Genomic DNA, 20,050 nt, shown 5'->3' with positions numbered 1-20,050 from the left:
TACAGTAGGTGTGTTTCCCTGTGAGCTGATATTAACCTAACCAGGGTTGCCACATTTCAATAAAATTTCCAGCCCATCTCCAACACCATGAGAAACACTTGCCAAAAATTTCAGTACTGTAAAAGGGAGACACATTTTCACCTTTTTTCTCAGCCTTTTCTCAGCCAAACATGGTTACAATGTTGCGTACATCCCTGCACGCAACATCAGCTGATAAGGCACGTCACCACTCGACATCTGGTGACTGTTTCTGAAGAAGGCGGGAGATTCTCGCCGAAACTGTTAACAAGGTAACAAACTTAAAAAATATACTTGTCTAAGAAACGAACTTAAAATATTTGCACACACATTTCTGATGTATGGATATTATCCATTCCATAATCTCCCTTTCTCTTTCCAAGTCATTGCAATATGTCTTACAAAAGAAATGGTTCTGTACATCATTGCACTGTCTGAACTTATGCTTTGCTTTTGTTGATGGAAATTTATTAGATTTTATTCTGATTATTTGCTATAGAACAGGAACTTGAAACAGTGAATATTGTTAAAATATCACAATATGACATTAAAAAAGATGACCCTGGCAACCCTATCTGACCTAAGGGGCAGGGTAAATCCTGTTTCAATTGACCTTTACAGTATTTGTGTTTGTTGGAGGTCCCATTTTTAATCACTATACATTCACTACAATAATAATCCTATGAAAACGAAATGGTGTAGTGATCAGGAACAACTTCTGGCTGTCAAGCAGAGGAAAATAAATACTGTGGAGTATGCGCTGGAATTCTGCACGTTTGTTGCTGGAAGTGGGTGGAGTGAACCAGCACTAAGAGCAGCTTTTAATAGCCCATTGTCCAGTTCACTCCAGCCCCACCCATCCACCTCTTCTGCCTCAGTCAGTTTTCTTCTGTTTGGAGAAGAAGGTGGGAGGTATGACGTGCAGAGGGAAATGATCAGCAAATTTGTCACTGTGTACATGAACAACATAATAATTTACTCCCCTTCCCTTGAAAGGCATGTCATTCATATGTCTCGTCTCCTGAAACACAAGCTCTACGTAAAAGGGGAGAAATGTGAGTTTCATGTCTCCACAATATCATCGCATCTCGTCTCATTATCTCTAGCCGCTTTATCCTGTTCTACAGGGTCGCAGGCAAGCTGGAGCCTATCCTAGCTGACTACGGGCGAAAGGCGGGGTACACCCTGGACAAGTCACCAGGTCATCACAGGGCTGACACAGACACAGACAGCCATTCACACTCACACCTACGGTCAATTTAGAGTCACCAGTTAACCTAACCTGCATGTCTTTGGACTGTGGGGGAAACCGGAGCACCCGGAGGAAACCCACTCGGACACGGGGAGAACATGCAAACTCCACACAGAAAGGCCCTCGCCGGCCACGGAGCTCAAACCCGGACCTTCTTGCTGTGAGGCGACAGCGCTAACCACTACACCACCGTGCCGCCTCCACAATATCAGTCCTGGGTTATATCATCAGCCCTGAGAGTATAGCTATATTTACCAAGCCAAAGTAACAGCTGTAACTGAGTGGCCCACTCCCAAGACAAAGAGCTCCAGCATTTCCTCAGCTTTGCTAATTTTTATTGAACATTCATCAGGAGATTCAATTCCATTGCCAATCCTCTCACATTACTTCCCAAGTGAATGGCATGGAATAAAGCAGCCAATGAAGCCTTCCACAAGCTCAAGACAGCATTTACCACAGCTCCCATCCCTATACACCCAAACCAATGCCACTTGCAGGGAGCACCCTGTCCCTTCCCAATTTTCACTGATCACAAAACTCTTGAATATCTCAAGATACTTAAGTTAATATGTTAATAATACAACTTTTCATGTTACAGAGTAACCACAAAGCCCTTTGTTACAAAGACTCCGACTTACCTCTGATTGTTACAAAGTGCAGACACTAGAGCAGTGTTTCCCAACTACTGGGCTGCAGTCCATTAGTAGGCCGTGAAATTTTTTCAAGTTTGAAGCCAAATACTAAATATTTCAGGAGTAGTGTTGTGATGTCCCAAATCTGGTAGCTGGTTTGCTGTATACTTTTCAAGGGGAATAAATATATTTATGGGTAAATTAAGAAGAACAAGCCTTTATTTTGTCACATTTAACCCACACGTGCGTGCGCACACACACACACACACAGAGCACAGTGTGAGAGTGCAGGCATTTACTGATGTATGCGTGGAGGAAGCAGATCAGCAGACTGTCAACAAAGCCAAAACATGGGACTGAAATTGCTGTTGGTAAATTAGTGAGGGTCAGGCAATCAGCGAACAATGTGACATGGAAAAGACAAAGTGTGAAAAAGGAGAGGAAATAGCAAAAGGTCAGGAAACACTAGAGACAGTCAGAAAAGATACAAGGCTCAGTATGTACTGAAATGGCAGGATGATACTTTGCACTGGAGTGGTGTGAATGAGTGGCTTAAATAGCGGAAGCGGTGATTAAGGAAATGCGTGACAGCTGTAGTTCAGTAGGCTGGGGACAGAGGGCACTGTGTGTCATGGGAGTTGTAGTCCTGAGTGTTTGTGGTCTGCTCCTTCACACTGGGATTACTGACAGAAGCCCCCCCCAAGGAGCTACCTCCGGGAGCTACACTCTTTCTAGGACGACATCTACCTCTGGGTGCTGGCTTGTTAGGATACTGGGCATGAAGCTCTTGCTTCAAGAGTGGGTCGAGAATGTCCTTGGACTTAACCTAACTTTGTTCCTCAGGTCCATATCCTTCCCAATCTACCAAGTACTCGATTTGGCCTCCTCATCGTCTGGAGTTGAGGATCTTGTTTACCTGGTAGATTGGGTCTCCCTTAAGGTTGAGTGCAGAGTGTTCCTGGTCTGGTGAGTTGTGGGCAAGGGGCCCTGGGATAGCAGGTTTGAGGCGTGGAACGTGGAACATAGGGGATATTCGACAGTGAGGTGGGAGTTCAAGACGATATGACTTGTCGTTGATTCGGCGCAAGACCTTGAAGGGCCCGATGTAGCGTAGCTGGAGCTTCTTGCAGGTATTCACTTCTCTCAAGTTCTTTGTGGTTACCCATACCCTGTCGCTGGGGAGGAAGTCGGGAGTCTCACTCTATGTTTATCTGCATACTCCTTGTTCTTGGCGCTGACTGCTTCCAGACGCTAGTGGTCCTCCTCCCAGATGGTTTGACTTCGTCAAAACCAGTTGTTGACGGCCTGTACTTGGCTGGGTGCAACATCCCAGGGAAACAAGGGCGGCTGGTAGCTGAGTATGCACTGAAACTGTGTTAGCTGGGTGGCTGAGTGTTTAAGCAAGTTTTGTGCATACTCAGCCCAAGGTAGGAAGCGCGCCCAGTCCCCCTGGTTGCGCATGCAATATATTCTCAGGAAGCAGCCAATCTCCTGGTTTGGTCTCTCCACTTGGCCGTTAATCTTATCTACTTTCCCAATCTTATCTACTTTCGGCTCCCTGAGACAGCACCGGCCTCGGCCAAGACCATTGCTGGGACAACATCTCCCCCTGAAGGTCACTGCTGTGAGACGCTCTCGCATTCCTCGCATTCCTTCCCCCACTTCCCGTGGTCACCGCTTTCACCCCCAGTGTGACAAGCGGGTGCGTGACCAGCGCCCTCATGGCTGCAGGAGCGGACGGCTGCTTGCTTGCGCTGGGTTACCTCTACCTCCTCCCCTCCCCCTTACCCCCACCCCTGATTGCCCCCCTCCTCCCTTACCCCCACCCTGATCGCCCCCCCCTTCCCCCCCTCAAGTCCCATGTTTTCATGTTGTAAAGTGTACTTGTGTTTTTTGTGCTTATGTGCTGTTTTTTTTTTAATGTTCCCACACTGTACTCCTCGCAGGAGCATGTTCTCTGTAATTTCTTTTTTCCCTGTCTTCCTGTCCTGTCTACTCCCCCTCTGTTAATTATGTGCATGTATGTATGTAAGGACAGGTTGATGGTCAATTTCACTGGTACAGTGATAATAAAGGGTTCATTCATTCATTCATTAAACTGGGGGTGGTTGCTGGACGTGAGACTTACTGATACTCCCAACATTTCCATGAAACTTGCCCAGAATTGTGAGATGAATTGGGGACCTCGGTCACCGACTATACAGTATCTACGGGGATGCTGTAGTATTGGAAGACCTGTTGAAATAACAGCTCAGTGGTCTGAGAAGCTGTGGGGATGCTGGGTAAAGGGATGAGTTTCAGAGCTTTTGAGAATCAATCAATAGTTACTATTATGGTGGTATTCCTCTGAGAGGGTGGGAGGTCTGTGATAAAGTCAATCACCAGATGTGACCAGGGTCTTTGCAGAATTGGTAGAGGGCATAACTTGCCAGTGGGGGGGGTGTCTCAGGACCTTTGCTTGGGCTCATTTGGAGCATGAGGCGATGAACTGATTGATTTCGGACAACATGTTCTCCCACTAGTGCCTGTTTCTTAACATTTGGTGAGTACATCAGCTGTTGAGATGTCCAGTGGCGGGAGATGAGTGAGCCCAGGTGATGAGTCAACTGCGTAGGTGCTTGGGCACATAGAGAAGACCAGGTGGGAGATGAATGGGGTGGGTTCGGGGCTGAGACTTGCTTATTTCTTTGTCCAGTTCCCAGGTGATGGACTGCATGAAACAGTGCAATGGGATAATGGGATGAGAGCTAGAGTCTTGTTGAGAAGGACTGAAAGTTCTGGATAATGCATCTGCCTTGGTGTTTTTGGAACCTGGATGGAAAGAAATTGAGAAATTGAACCGGGTGAAGAATAATGCCCACCTGACCTACCTGGGGTTTAGCCTCTTGGCCTTTCGGAGATACTCAAGGTTCTTGTGGTCCATGAGGATGATGAAGGGGTGCGTGGCTCCCGCTAACCAGTGCCGCCATTCTTCGAGGGTTAATTTAATAGCAAGGAGCTCTCTGTTCCCCACATCATAATTCCTTTCTGCTGAAGTTAATTTTTTAGAAAAAAAAAGGCTACGGGGTGTAGCTTCGGTTTCTCCCCAAAGCGTTGTGACAGGATGGCCCCTGTGTCAGATGTGTCTACTTCCATGATGAAAGGCTTAGTGAGGTCAGGGTGTTGGAGTCTGGGGGCCGAGGTGAATGCAAGCTTAAGTCGACCGAAGGCTTCCTCGGCCACAGAGTTCCACTGTAGGCGCTTGGGGCCCTTCTTCAACAGTGTGGTTAGGGGAGCTGCTAGAGAGCTGAAACCTCAAATGAACTGGTGATAAAAGTTTGCGAAGCCTAGGAATCGTTAGAGCTCCTTTACAGACTTGGGTGTAGGCCAGGATGTGACGGCTTCTACCTTGGAGGAGTCCATGCACACTCCTTCAGCACTAATGATATAGCCCAGGAAGGAAATCTTGTTTAGATGAAACTCACACTTCTTGGCCTTTACATAGAGGTTGTTCTCTAACAGTTGCTTGAGAACAGTTCTGACATGCTCCTGGTGACTCTGGACATCTGAAGAGTAAATCAGGATATTGTCGATATAGGTGATGACATATTTGCCCAGCATGTCCCATAGCATATTGTTGATGAAGCACTGGAACATGCTGGGTGCCGAAGAAAGGCCATACGGCATGACCCAGTACTCGAAGTGCCCTGCAGTTGTGCTGAAGGCCATCTTCCATTTGTCACCCCTCCTTATTCGGATCAGGTTGTATGCACTTTGTAGATCAAGCTTTGAAAATATCTTAGCAGCTCAAAGCTATTCAGGAGCTGCTGGAATCAGGGGAAGACGATAAGGATAGTTTACAGTGACCTGGTTTAAGCCTCTGTAGTTGATGCAAGGCCTCAGTCCACCTCCTTGTTTCTCTACAAAAGAAACCAGCCGATGCAGGTGACTTGGAAGGCCGGATGAATCCCTGTTTGAGAGCCTCCTGAATATATTCCTCCGTGGCCGCCTGTTCCTTTTGGGACAAGGGATAAATACGACCACATGGAGGAGACATACCTGGCAGTAAGTCGATCGAGCAATCGTACGGCCTGTGAGGAGGTAATCCACAGGCCTTCCCCTTACTGAAGACTTCTGCAAGGTCAAAGTAACAATCCGGAATATTGTCTTTGGAGTCGGATTGGGGGATCTCTACAGAGGTAGAAGCTACTCTGATCAGAGGGAGAGAGAGGCATTTCTGGAAGCATGTGGGTGACCATTGAAGAATTTCCTTGTTTTGCCATGAAATCAATGGATCATGTAGCTGCAGCCAGGGATAGCCAAGGATGATATCATGATCAATGGTGGTGGTTACAGAGAGTGATGTGAATTCTTTGTGTAAAGCCCCTATTTGAATCTGTACTGGTTGTGTGTGAGTGGTGACCAGTCCATCACCTATCCCAGATAGCAAAAGGGCGTTGATTCGACGGGGAATCATCGGCATGTTCTTCGACCATACGCCGTCGAATCATCGTGGATCACCAGCGTTGATTCAACACCGCTTTGCTCATACGAGTTTGCGTTGAAACGACATTGAAAAGTGGATGGTGCCCGACAGAGAATAGACCCCCTTTCACCCTTTATTCAACTACGGATTTCGGTCGATTTATAGTTTAATTTTCGGCGATGATTCATCCAACTTTACTTCCTGTTTTATGTACAACAGGAAGGCTACAAATTAAGCAAAACAGGCTAAATTAAACTAGCTAACAATAAAGCATCGGGGCTCTTGCCTAGGATGAACACACACATGCATACTTCAACCATGAAAGTGAAACTTAATTTATATCAATGTGCGTAGGCTACGTCCTGTTTAATGTACAACAGGATATAAAAATGCATGCAACAATGCACCTCTCCTAATGTTTGTCAAGCTATCTAATGAGGCATAACTTTTAACATTTATAAGGAACAGAACACACTTGAACAAGTTCTTAGAAACATTTTATGATTTATTTATAATTTATAATTGTGGCCTATTCCTCCTGCGGCACAGACACCTGGAAACAGAAAAACATAACCAAAATTAATTTGATGCAGCATTGATAAAGAAAGTCAGCAGTAGGCTATGGGTTTCTAAATGCCACCCTACCTCATTATTTGGACATGGGGAAAAACTATATTTAAAATCCAAAGAGGGATGGAGGGAGGAAAATTAAAACAAAAGAAAGAAATGAAATATAGAGTAGAGAATATTTGATAAAATTAAGGATGTTTTTATTCAGTAAACATTTAAAAAAACGTTCTACAACACTCTAGCCTAGTGACTTACCAGTAACAAAATAGACTTGAAGTATTCAGATCCGCTCTGCATAAAGCAGCTAAATCCTCTCTCTGTCTCCCGGCAGAAAGCTCCTTGGTTTGCTTGTGTCTCAATCACAGCTGGTATTCTGTAGAAAGACTTCTTTTCACCTTTCCCATCAGCTTTGTTAGAACCCTAACACAGCACAAAAGTTTACCATTGTAGGTTTTTGATGAACCAAGTGCCTCGTGGGTTCACATACCGCACGCTGCCGTTATTTCCCCCAATCACGAGTTTGTTGGTCTTCCAATATGGCGCAGGGTTTGTTTACTTCCAGTTTCGGGTGACGTCAGTGAAAGGGGTCTAATGGGGGCATTACCGCCACCCACTGGATTGGGGTGTAAAGCAGTCTGAACAAAACGTGTAAACATAAACATAGGAGAAATGAACCCGTTTTTCTAACTCATCCTCACTTAGTCTACTTTTCTTTTTTGATTAGTCTGGATTTGATATTGTAAATTTAAATGTGAATCAATGTATATTCATCGGACATGAACAAATGAATAAATCTTGAGTAATCTTGAGGGGCGTGTGTGTCCGGGGCGCGGTGTCGCGGGGGGGATCGAACGAACCCTCCGATCCCCCCTGGCTACGGGCCAGAATTAGTTGCTCATCCTACCAATGTTGAAAACTGGCCGGCAAAAGTGACGATGGTTCAACATTGTATATTCGACCTTCTCTGACAGTCGACAGATCAACCTTTACCCACGGTGATTCAACAGTGATAAATCGACCTTCTCCGACGGCGGAGAAATCGACGTTTCACGGCGCCGTTTCAGCGTTGATTTTCTGACTTACGACGGAAACCGACCATTCTGACCAAGAATCGGCGCTGTTTCAACGTCCCTCTGCTATCTGGGATGGGTCCTCCATCAAGGCAAGGCAAGGCAAGTTTATTTATATAGCACATTTCATACACAATGGCAGTTCAATGTGCTTTACAGAAGTAAAAACAAAAACAGTAAACAATAGAGAAATAAAATTACATAAAATAATTTTATTTTTATTCTAAAACAATTAATTAAAAGAATTAAAAGAATTAAAAGAAAATAATAAGAATTAAACAATAGTAGAAATAAAATAATAAAATGAAGTAGTAGTTCAAATAGGAGGAGAAAAAAAAGAAACCAGCAGAATAAAATAGAATAAAGTTAAAGTTAAAGTAAATTTAAAACATGCAGAGAAAGTAAAGATTATAAAAAATGTAAAGAAGACAATATTAATTATTTAACAGAAAGCATCTGAAAACAGCTTGGTCTTTAACCTAGATTTGAAGCTGCCAACAGCAGGAGCATTTTTAATGTCCTCTGGCAGTTGGTTCCATACCTGTACTGCATAGTAGCTAAAAGCTGCTTCACCATACTTTGTTTTAACAACTGGTTTTAATAGTAAATTTTTCTGTTTCAATCTGGTAGATCTGATTGGGTTAGGCCACTGCAACATATCAGAGAGGTAACTGGGCCCTGTACCATTTAGAGATTTGTACACCAGCAGCAATGCTTTAAAGTCAATTCTGTAGCTTACTGGAAGCCAGTGAAGGGACCTTAGAATTGGAGTAATGTGCTCTGTTCTTTTTGTTCGTGTGAGAACCCTAGCCGCTGCATTTTGAACCAGCTGAAGTCGTTTGATGTTCTTTTTTGGCAGGCCTGTGAAAAGGCCATTGCAGTAATCAACCCTACTAGAGATGAAGGCATGTATTAGTTTTTCCAGATCATTTTTTGACATAAGTCCTCTTAGTTTGAAAATGTTTTTTAGGTGATAAAATGCCATTTTAGTGATTGCTTTCATGTGACTGTCAAAGTTTAGCTCGCTGTCAATGAAAACACCAAGATTTTTAACCATTTCTTTAGTTTTAATCCCTTTTGTGTCAAGAATAGTGGTAATCCTGAGTCTTTCATCTTTTTTTCCAAATAGAATTACTTCTGTTTTATCTGTGTTCAGCTGAAGAAAATTTTGTGACATCCAGCTGTTGATTTGATCGATACACTGGTAGAGACATTCAAGGGGGGCATAATCATTAGGTGATAGAGCAAAATAAATTTGGGTGTCATCTGCATAGCAGTGATACAAAATTGAATTTTTATTGATAATTTGCCCAAGTGGGAGCATATAAAGGTTGAAAAGTAATGGTCCAAGAATTGACCCCTGGGGGACACCACAGGTCAAGGACATTGACCTTGAGGAACAATTTCCCAGGGTAACAAAGAAGCTTCTATCTTTTAAGTATGAATTTAACCAATTGATAACTTTACCAGTCAATCCAACCCAGTGTTCAAGTCGATATAGCAGTATGTTGTGATCAACAGTATCAAAAGCTGCACTGAGGTCCAGTAATACCAGGACCGATGTTTTGCCTGCATCAGTATTAAGACGTATGTCATTTATAACTTTAATCAGCGCTGTTTCAGTGCTATGATTGGCACAAAATCCTGACTGAAAATTATCAAAACGGCTGTTTGATATCAAGAAGGCAGTTAATTGATTGAAGACAATTTTTTCCAGGATTTTCCCGATGAATGGTAGATTTGATATTGGCCTGTAGTTATTTAATACTGAAGGATCCAGATAATTTTTTTAAAGTAGGGGCTTTACAACGGCTTTTTTTTAGGGACACAGGAACAACGCCAGTCTCTAGGGATGTATTTATAATTTGAAGCACATCTGTAATTATAAGATGAAGAACAGACTTAAAAAAGTTGGTGGGCAGAATGTCCAATTCAGATGTTGAGGAACTGAGATTTTGTACAGTTTTTTCAAGAGTCTCATAATCAATTAAACAAAATTCTGACATTGTGTTGAAGTTATCTATCTGTGTCATTGGTGATTGCAGTTTTTCAATTTTTTGCAACTGAGATATATTATGAGGAATATTCTGCCATATTTTATCAATTTTACCTTTGAAAAAGGATGCAAACTCATTGCATTTATTAACTGAGAGAAGTTCAGGTGCTAATTGTGGTGGGGGATTAGTTAGCTTCTCTACTGTTGAAAATAGCACACGGGCATTGTTCATATTCTTACTGATGATGTTGGAGAAGAAAGACTGTCTTGCTTTACGAATTTCATAATTATAATTACAAAGCATCTTTTTATGGATTTGATAATGGATGTGAAGTTTAGATTTGCGCCATTTTCTTTCAGTCTTTCTACATTCTCTCTTTAGCAGTTTAACAGCCGGGTACTGCTTCCATGGTGCTTTCTGCTTATCACTGACTCTTTTGATTTTGAATGGAGCAATATCATCCATAATTTGGGTCATATTTAAATTAAAAATTTCCAGTAAATCATTTACAGAGTCTGACATTTTGGTTGAGTTCTGAGAGAGAGCTTGCTCAAAGAGAGCACATGTGTTGTCTTTTATGACTCTCCTACCTATAGTCGTTGAGCTGTTCTGAATGTGAGGAGACATAGAAACATCAAAGAAAACACAGAAATGATCGGATAAGGCTAGGTCAACAACAGTATTAGAAACAGTAAGACCCTTTGTGATGACGAGGTCAAGAGTATGACCACGAGAGTGGGTCGGCCCCTGTACATGTTGTACTAGGTTGAAGTTGTCAATAATTGCAAGTAGTTCTTTGGCATAAATGTTATCAGTATTATCTACATGCAAGTTAAAATCCCCAGATATAATAAGACAATCAAACTCTAAGCAAATGACTGATAACAGTTCACCAAACTCTTCAAGAAAGACTTTGGCTGAATGTCTCGGAGGCCTATAAATAGTTAATAATAATAATATGTTAGGAGAGCATGTAACAAGTGCACATAAGTGTTCAAAGGACGTAAAATCACCAAGTGAGGATTGTTTACATTGAAAAGAGACTTTGAATATATTTGCGATCCCTCCACCTTTCCCTTGTCGGGTAACATTCAAAAAATTAAAATTTGGGGGAGCTGCTTCAATAAGGGTGGTAGCACTATTTGCTTGATCCAGCCAAGTTTCAGTTAGAAGCAAAAAATCAAGATTGTGTTTGCAAATAAGATCATTAATTAAAAATGACTTGTTTAAAAGTGATCTAATGTTCAGAAGAGCTAGCTTTACAGAAAGTCTAGAAGTAATATCTGCTTGTGCACTCTGATGTTGTTTTAAAACAGGAAGGAGATTAGATTGGTTCACCCCCAGGGTTAAATGTGCTCTAAGTTTTCTGTTTCTTATCAACACAGGAATAGAGAATGGCATAGGCACATTGGGTCCCAGCTGGTTTTCAAAACTACACCCATTTGCAGGGACCCAGAGTACATCAAACAAGACTTTCTAAATGTTCCATTTGGTTTGAGGGTGAAAGGATTGGAGATGACATGTATCTTTTGGATGGTGAAAAAGATTTGTAGCCAGCTGAAAGTCCTGGGCGAACACAATTTTGATGAACTGGGTACACTGCTTGTTGCGACAGATTTGGGCTGGAAAAAGAGAGTGTAGCCATTGGGAGCAATTTTTTCATGCTATTTGGGAAATCCATCCGAGGGGAAGTGGAGTCCTCTGTCTTTGAATCTTGGCAGTCTTGCAGGTCAGATGTCTGTGTGTCCTTGATGACGACTTGCAAAGATGATTGTTTAGGCTTTGTAACTATGTCAGTCTGCGACATCTTATCAACTGTTTTCCTCAATGCTGGCTGAGAAAAGATTGCAAGTCTGTAATGGTCTACTAAGACTTTGGCTCCAATCCAGCTGAGTTCAGTGCTATTTGGCTTGTAAAATTATCTGCAATTCCAGAAAAGGTTAAAATTGTCTATGAAGTTCATACCAAAGGAAAAACAAGTTTTTCCAAGCCAGGTGTTAAGACTGAAGAGTCGAGAAAAAGCAAAACTTCCTCTCGCTGGAAGTGGGCCACTGATAAAAGATTGAATTCCAGTCTTATAGAGCTCAGAAAAAAGTTTTCTGAAATCATCTTGGACAAACAGCTGTTCTCTGAAAACATCATTTGCTCCCACATGCACAACAATACGTTTAATAGTTTTATGCTCGGACATGAGTTTCAAAATGCTGTCTTTGGTGTCAGAGATGGATGCATTTGGAAGGCAACAGATAATCATCCCATAACCTTTTAATTGTCTTACAGTGGAATCACCAAGAACAAGGGTTGTGGGATCAGGTGGTGTTACGAGCTGCTTTTTGCCTCTTCCCACAGCTCTTCGATCTTGGTGCGATCTCTTTTTACTATGTGTTTGTCCGCTTGAAAAATCCTCTTCCACATCCCTGAGGCATTCAAATTTGTTCTGAAGCCTTATGGGCTGTGGATTTTCCATAGGATTGTAGATCCTTTCTTTTTCTCTCCTCCTGTGTAAAGACCACAAGCGGAGGCCATCCACATCTGATCTGCTTTAATATCAACAGATCTTCATTTAAGGTACGTGAATCTTTTCATCATGGCACACCTTCAGCCTGTTCAGTGTGCTGAGTGCAGGATGTTTAGTCATTCTTCCTCCGTCACTAGCGATAGCTTTATTAGCTTTACTTGTGATAAGTGCAGATTAGTTAGCTCTCTGACAGAGAAGATTACAGTGCTAGAAGCGCGTGTCCAGGCTTTAGAGCAGGTTAGTGAGCGTGAGAACAGTGTAGTTTCTGTTAGGGAAAGTCTGGACGCCCTAGGTGGAGTTAGCAATCCCCCAACTCCGGCATTAGAGCCCTTACAGCGGGGCGAATGGGTGACGGCTCGGCGGCATAAGCGTAGAGCCAAAGCTACCGCTGAGGCTCGCCCACGGGAGCACCACTCCTCTCCGCGTCACGTGTCGAACAGGTTTGCTCTCCTTAGTGATGCACCCACTGAGAAACCTGAAAGAGCTCTGGTTATAGGGGACTCTATCATATGGCACGTGAAATTAGCTTAGCCTTTAGGGGCACCAGCAGCTTTAGTCAGGTGTTTACCGGGAGCCAGGGCGCCGGACATAGCAGGTAATCTTAGGGTCCTAGGCAAGCACAGGTTCTCAAAGATAGTTATCCATGCAGGAGCTAATGATATACGCCTTCGTCAGTCTGAGGTTACTAAGAGTAACTTTGTAGAGGTGTTTAAATTATCGAAGGCGATGTCCGATGCTGTAGTATGCTCTGGCCCCATCCCAATGCGGAGTGGCGATGTAGCTTACAGCAGGTTATGGTCGCTGAACTGTTGGCTGTCCAGGTGGTGCTCTGAAAACAGTGTGGGCTTCATAGATAATTGGGCTAATTTTGAGGGCACTGCTGGCCTGTTAGGGTGGGACGGTATCCATCCCACTCGGGAAGGTGCTGCTCTCATTTCCTGCAGCATAGGTCATAGTCTCAGAACAGGCCTAGTTAATTTCTGACAATCCAGAGCCAAGGCCAGGGAGCAGACAAACAGGCTAAACCGACTGTCTGCTAGCTGCACAGAGTCGTCACTCAGGGCCCACTACATCGAGACTGTGTCTGTTCCCCGAGCTCAACAAAAAGGTAGAAATTTTCAGAGAGTTTGTTCCAGTAACCTAATCAATATAAAATTAGATCATACTGACTGTACAGTTGCTGCCAGCACCTTTGATCTAAAGGTGGGGCTATTAAATATTAAATCCCTTACATCTAAAGCGCTAATGGTTAATGAACTCCTTACTGATCAGGAGTTTAATGTACTGTGTTTAACAGAAACATGGATTAAGCCAAATGAATATATAGCATTAAATGAAGTGAGTCCTCCTGGATACAGTTATATACACCAGCCTCGTCTAACTGGCAGAGGAGGAGGCGTCGCGGTTATTTATAACGATTATCTAGGTGTAACACAAAACCTGGTTATAAATTTAATACATTTGAAGTTCTTCATACTCATATAATGTATGTAGCCTCGAAAAATAAGTCTACCCAGTTAATTCCATTGCTTATTATTTACAGGCCCCCGGGGCCATATTCTGAGTTTCTTTCTGAATTTGCAGATTTTATCTCAGATCTGGTTATTTCCTTAGACAAAGCTTTAGTTGTCGGAGATTTTAATATTCAATTCGATAACCCAGAAGACCCTTTAAAAACAGTGTTTGTGTCCATCTTAGACTCAGTCGGGATTAAGCAGAATGTCATAGGACCGACCCATAATGGTGGTCACACCTTTGATCTAATACTAACAATCAGATTAAACGTAGATAATATAGTCATACTTCCACAGTCTGAAGTTATCTCAGATCATTGTCTCATCTCATTCAAGATATGTCTGAGTAATAATATATGCACCCAGGGCCGTTGACAGCTTTGGCTGGGCCCGGGACAAAATAATCTGAGTGGGCCCCCCCCCCCAAATAATCTGAGTGCCCCCCCCCCCCCCCACACACACACACATACGCGCGCACGCACATCGCCACACAGCAACCACCCACACCCAACCCCTCTTTTCACAGTCTCCATTCACTCCAACCCTTAAATAACAGGTATTCCAAGCCCATTATAACAGTCAACCATTTTATTTCAACATTTCAACATATTTACAGTTTGAACATTTCCTTAGTCTGCAACTATTCAGGTGCGAAATGCAATGCGCCGGACTTTTGCTGTGGCAAAGTTGTCAATAAGGTCATTGAAGTCCAGCTTCTTTGCAAGTTCGCGCTCTATAGAGAGCATAGCCAGCCCATTGAGCCTCTCCTGTGACATGTTTGAGCGCAGGTAGTTGATAAACCAAAATGATTGTTTACGGGATGGAACTGGGCCTCAATGAGAACGGAGTTATGGCTTTCCCAAAATCTGAACATAGAAGCATCACCACTAGTGATGTGTACAGTGAGTTTTTCAGTGTATTTTTTTGTCTTGTTTTTCATAAACGTCCTTTCCGTACTCGATTTAGAATGTTACAAAAAAAATTGACACCCTCCCAACCACGTAACATTAGCCTATCTGACCTGGGGGCTGACACGTTTATTACGGATAAACCAAAAGGATTACAACGTTCCCTGGATATAGAACTGGACCGAGAAGATTTCAAAATCTTAACGTGTAAGCAACAACAATAAAACAGAGGTTGTTTTATTCATTTAGGGCTTATTAGGCTACTTTCATTAATTGCGCTTTTCATACAGGCCTATCATTTTTCACTTGAGCAAGGGAATTGTTTGAAGAGTATCCAGTCTAAGCGAAAGTTTAATGTTTTGCAACAGACTAACCTCAAAACACCCCATTTATAGCCCATTCATTACATTAAACTCTATCTAGCTGGCAATTTCACATGCCGTCGTATCTACACGGGATGATTTCCAACAAAATAAGGTTTAATTAACAAGAGGCAGCGTTCCACGGGCTTTCAGCTAACCGGAGTCCAGCTCAGCGCAGCTCAGCAAGCGTGCCTAAAACATTTGGATATGATTGCCACATACATATACACATACAAACAGCCACTCAAATCTCCACTGCCAAGCCTCTACCTCTCCAACGCCAGATCCATGTAAACAACACGGACGATTTGGAATTACCTTATTCTATTCTATAATCGGCTGGTCAGTGCTATACTCAATACTTAAGTGACTTACCCATCCAGTGAGGATCATTTTGTTTACAAGATGCCACATCTGAGTCGCTGACAAATCCTGAATTTCTGTAAAGAAAACTGTGCAGAGGTTTATAAGCACGCAGTGCTTCACCACTGAACAGCGAGGGAAAGTTGATGAGGTAATTATTGAGGTATTTCACCTGACGTCACAGGGTCACGTGACGCCCCGGTGTCCACCATTTTGGACGGCAAGCTAGCTAATGTCAACAACAGTAGCTAGTATGTTACTGTAGCAATGTTTACGTTCAGTCATTTGGATGACTGTTAAAACCTTTCAGTCTCAAGTTTTTCCTTTACTGGATTTACTAGTTTACTGAGCTAGCGCGCGATGGCTCCCGGCCCGGCCGGAGAGCGCGCGATGGCTCCCGGCCCGGCCGGAGAGCGCGCGATGGCTCCCGGCCCGGCCGGAGAGCGCGCGATGGCTCCCGGCCGGGCCGGAGAGCGCGCGATGGCTCCCGGCCGGGCCGGAGAGCGCGCGATGGCTCCCGGCCGGGCCGGAGAGCGCGCGATGGCTCCCGGCCGGGCCGGAGAGCGCGCGATGGCTCCCGGCCGGGCCGGAGAGCGCGCGATGGCTCCCGGCCCGGCCGGAGAGCGCGCGGGCTCCCGGCCCGGCCGGAGAGCGCGCGATGGCTCCCGGTTTGGCCGAGCGCGCTAGCTCAGTAAACTAGTAAATCCAGTAAAGGAAAAACTTGAGACTGAAAGGTTTTAACAGTCATCCAAATGACTGAACGTAAATATTGCTACAGTAACATACTAGCTACGATGTTGTTGACATTAGCTAGTGCTAACAGCTAGCTGCTAGTACACTGCTACAACACAGACACCGACCCTAATAATACAGTTCTTGGTCATTGCCTGGTAACAGCAAATTTATAACGGGCCATGTCTCAACAGACTAAGAAGTTATTTCAATGACATTTAATAACATTTTGTTTATCCTGAGGACCTGAAAGTAAATGAAAATGTGAACAAACCTTAGCTGTAATCAGATGGCGACCACCGGCTCCAGGGACGACCCATTGATGTAGGCATGTTACCCAGCCTGACAAAATATTTGTAGGCATCCAAACTCTTATACGCTTTCAGATCAATACCTGTGTATGGCGATGGGTTTTTAACGACATAGGTATACAGATCCTGTGGGCCGAAGTCAGGTAAAGACGAGGGCTTCGTGTACTTCCGTACGTCAGTGAACAATCCTGGTGGAAGCAGGTAAACATCGTTCTCTAAGCCTGCTAACCTCAATTTTTGCAAATACCTCTCCCTCTGCTCGCCCTGTAAATGCCCTACATCACTGGATAGTGAAGGTGTTTTCTGCATCTCGCTCCTTTTTCTTTTATGTTTTTCGTTTGTCGCCTTCCTCGCATTCAAACTGATTCGAGCCGTGCCGTCCAAAATGGCAGCATCACATGACTTGGTCACGTGAGTGAAATACCTCAATACACGTCCGGGTATTCCGCTGGCAGTTCAAAATCCGGTCGTGAAAACTCCGTCCGGAAAGCCATAAGGGTCACAAATCTGTAGATCGTTTATTTTAGACATATATCTAGTTATCTGTTCATTAGAAAAATGAGCCGTGTAGTCCGTCGGTTGAAATTGATCCATTCTGTACACGAGTGCAGCAGTATTCAGCGGTGTTTCTGACCAACAAGATGGCGGTTGTGTACTTTCCGGTCACGTGACTGCAAGATCTCTATAGTGCCGTGTTATTTGGCGCCTTAATCAAAGACCAAACCATTTCTGCATTAGGGGTGGTAGGTGGGTTCTTGAATCTATTTTCGAAGACAATAAAGGCAAAAGAACCATAAATCATTCATTGAATGCAAATATAGCACATTTTTCTCCCCCAAATCAACACATTTTGAAATGAAACAGAATGATTAATGGCATCTTCATGAGGGACCAGTTCTGGGCCCCCCCTCATGCCTGGGCCCGGGACAAAATACCCGGTTGTCCCCCCCTGCCGACGGCCCTGTATGCACCTCACCACGCTACTGTATTAAACGTACTTTCACGTCAACTACTGCACAGAGCTTTATAAATGATCTCCCAGAGCTGTCAACTTTGATTGGGTCACTGTCAGCCCCTGCAGAACTTGATCAGGCAACTGAATGCTTAGAGTCAACATTCCGCCATACTTTAGATAATGTAGCTCCTCTAAAAAGGAAAATGGTCAGAGACAAAAAATTAGCACCCTGGTATAATGATGACACTCGCACATTAAAACAGACCACTCGAAAATTGGAACGTACCGGTAAATGGCGTCAAACAAAATTGGTAGTGTTCAAATTAGCTTGGAAGGAGAGCTTCCTGAAGTATAGAAAAGCTCTTAGTGCTGCGAGACCAACATATTTCTCCTCCCTAATAGAAGATAACAAAAATAATCCTAGATTCCTATTTAATACTGTAGCAAAATTAACCAGGAATAAGTCCACTATCAACACATGCACACCTGCAGTATGTAGTAGCAACGACTTCATGAATTTTTTTAATGACAAAATTGAGAATATCCGACAAAAAATTCAAACTACTAATTTAAGGTTAGACAATAAAAGTGACCTTGTAGTTAACAATATAACTGTATCAGATCATCAGTTAGAATGTTTTACTCCCCTAAAAGAAACTGAATTACTTTCATTAATCTCTACATCAAAAGCCTCAACTTGCGTACTAGATCCCTTACCAACACATCTATTCAAACAGATAATGCCTGGAGTAATTGAACTGCTTCTAAAAATAATAAATTCTTCTCTTATTAAACTCTTCTCTTAATAATATTCTCTTCTCTGATTTGGCTATGTACCCAAATCCTTTAAACTAGCAGTTATCAAACCCCTGATTAAAAAACCTGACCCTGATCCCTGTCAGCTGTCCAATTATCGGCCAATATCAAACCTCCCCTTTATCTCCAAGATCCTTGAAAAAGCTGTGGCTCAGCAGTTATGCTCATATTTACATAGGAATAACATCCATGAAATGTATCAGTCAGGATTTAGACCTCATCATAGCACAGAGACAGCACTGGTTAAAGTAGTAAACGACCTACTGTTGGTGACTGATCAGGGCTGTGTCTCGCTACTTGTGTTGCTTGACCTTAGTGTAGCATTTGATACCATTGATCATTCCATTCTTCTGGATAGACTAGAAAATGTTGTGGGAGTTAAGGGAATGGCCCTCTCCTGGCTCAGGTCTTATCTAACTGATCGTTATCAGTATGTTGATATAAATGGTGATATTTCTAGACGTACCGAGGTAAAGTTTGGTGTTCCACAAAGTTCTGTCTTGGGTCCACTGCTTTTTTTCTTTACATATGTTACCTCTGGGCGATATTATTCGTAAACATTGTATTAGTTTCCACTGTTATGCTGATGACACACAGTTGTATGTCTCTGCAAAACCTGATGAGAGACACCAGCTTAATAGAATTGAGGAATGTGTTAAGGACATTAGACACTGGATGCTTATTAATTTCCTTCTGCTTAACTCTGACAAGACTGAAGTACTTGTGCTAGGACCACATACAGCTAGAAGTAAGTTTTCTGATTACACAGTGACTCTGGATGGCCTTTCTGTTTCTTCACGTGCAGCAGTAAAAGACCTCGGAGTGATTATTGACCCCAGTCTTTCATTCGAAACTCACATTGATAACATCACCCGGATAGCTTTCTTTCATCTCAGAAATATTGCAAAGATAAGAAATTTAATGTCATTGCATGATGCAGAAAAACTAGTCCATGCTTTCGTTACCTCCAGGTTGGATTATTGTAATGCCTTACTGTCTGGATGTTCCAATAAGTGCATAAACAAGCTCCAGTTAGTTCAAAATGCAGCAGCAAGAGTCCTTACTAGAACTAGAAAATATGACCACATCACGCCTGTCTTATCCACACTGCATTGGCTCCCAATCAAATTTCGTATTGATTATAAAATACTACTATTGAACTTTAAAGCACTAAATGGTCTCGCACCACAGTACCTGAGTGAACTTCTGCTCCTCTATGACCCGCCACGCCTACTTAGATCAAAAGGTGCAGGCTATCTGCTGGTACCTTGTATAGTGAAGGCTACATCAGGGGGCAGAGCCTTTTCTTACAAAGCCCCACAGTTATGGAACAGCCTTCCAAGTAATGTTCGGGAATCAGACACAGTCTCAGCATTTAAGTCTAGGCTGAAAACATATCTGTTTAGTCAAGCCTTTTGTTAATGGTGTTTATGAGGTAAAGGAGTAGATCTGGAGGGTCCTCAGACATAGTGTTTTGGTAAACTGGGATGTATGGGTGCTGTCAGTCCCCACTCGCTTGCTCACTCGAGTTTGTTGACGGTGTAGTGGCTGGCTGCTTTATGTCCTC

Source organism: Neoarius graeffei, chromosome 23 (assembly GCF_027579695.1).
Source record: "Neoarius graeffei isolate fNeoGra1 chromosome 23, fNeoGra1.pri, whole genome shotgun sequence".
Taxonomy (NCBI): domain Eukaryota; kingdom Metazoa; phylum Chordata; class Actinopteri; order Siluriformes; family Ariidae; genus Neoarius; species Neoarius graeffei.
The sequence above is the reverse complement of the archived record's forward strand: the minus strand, read 5'-3'. Positions refer to the sequence as shown.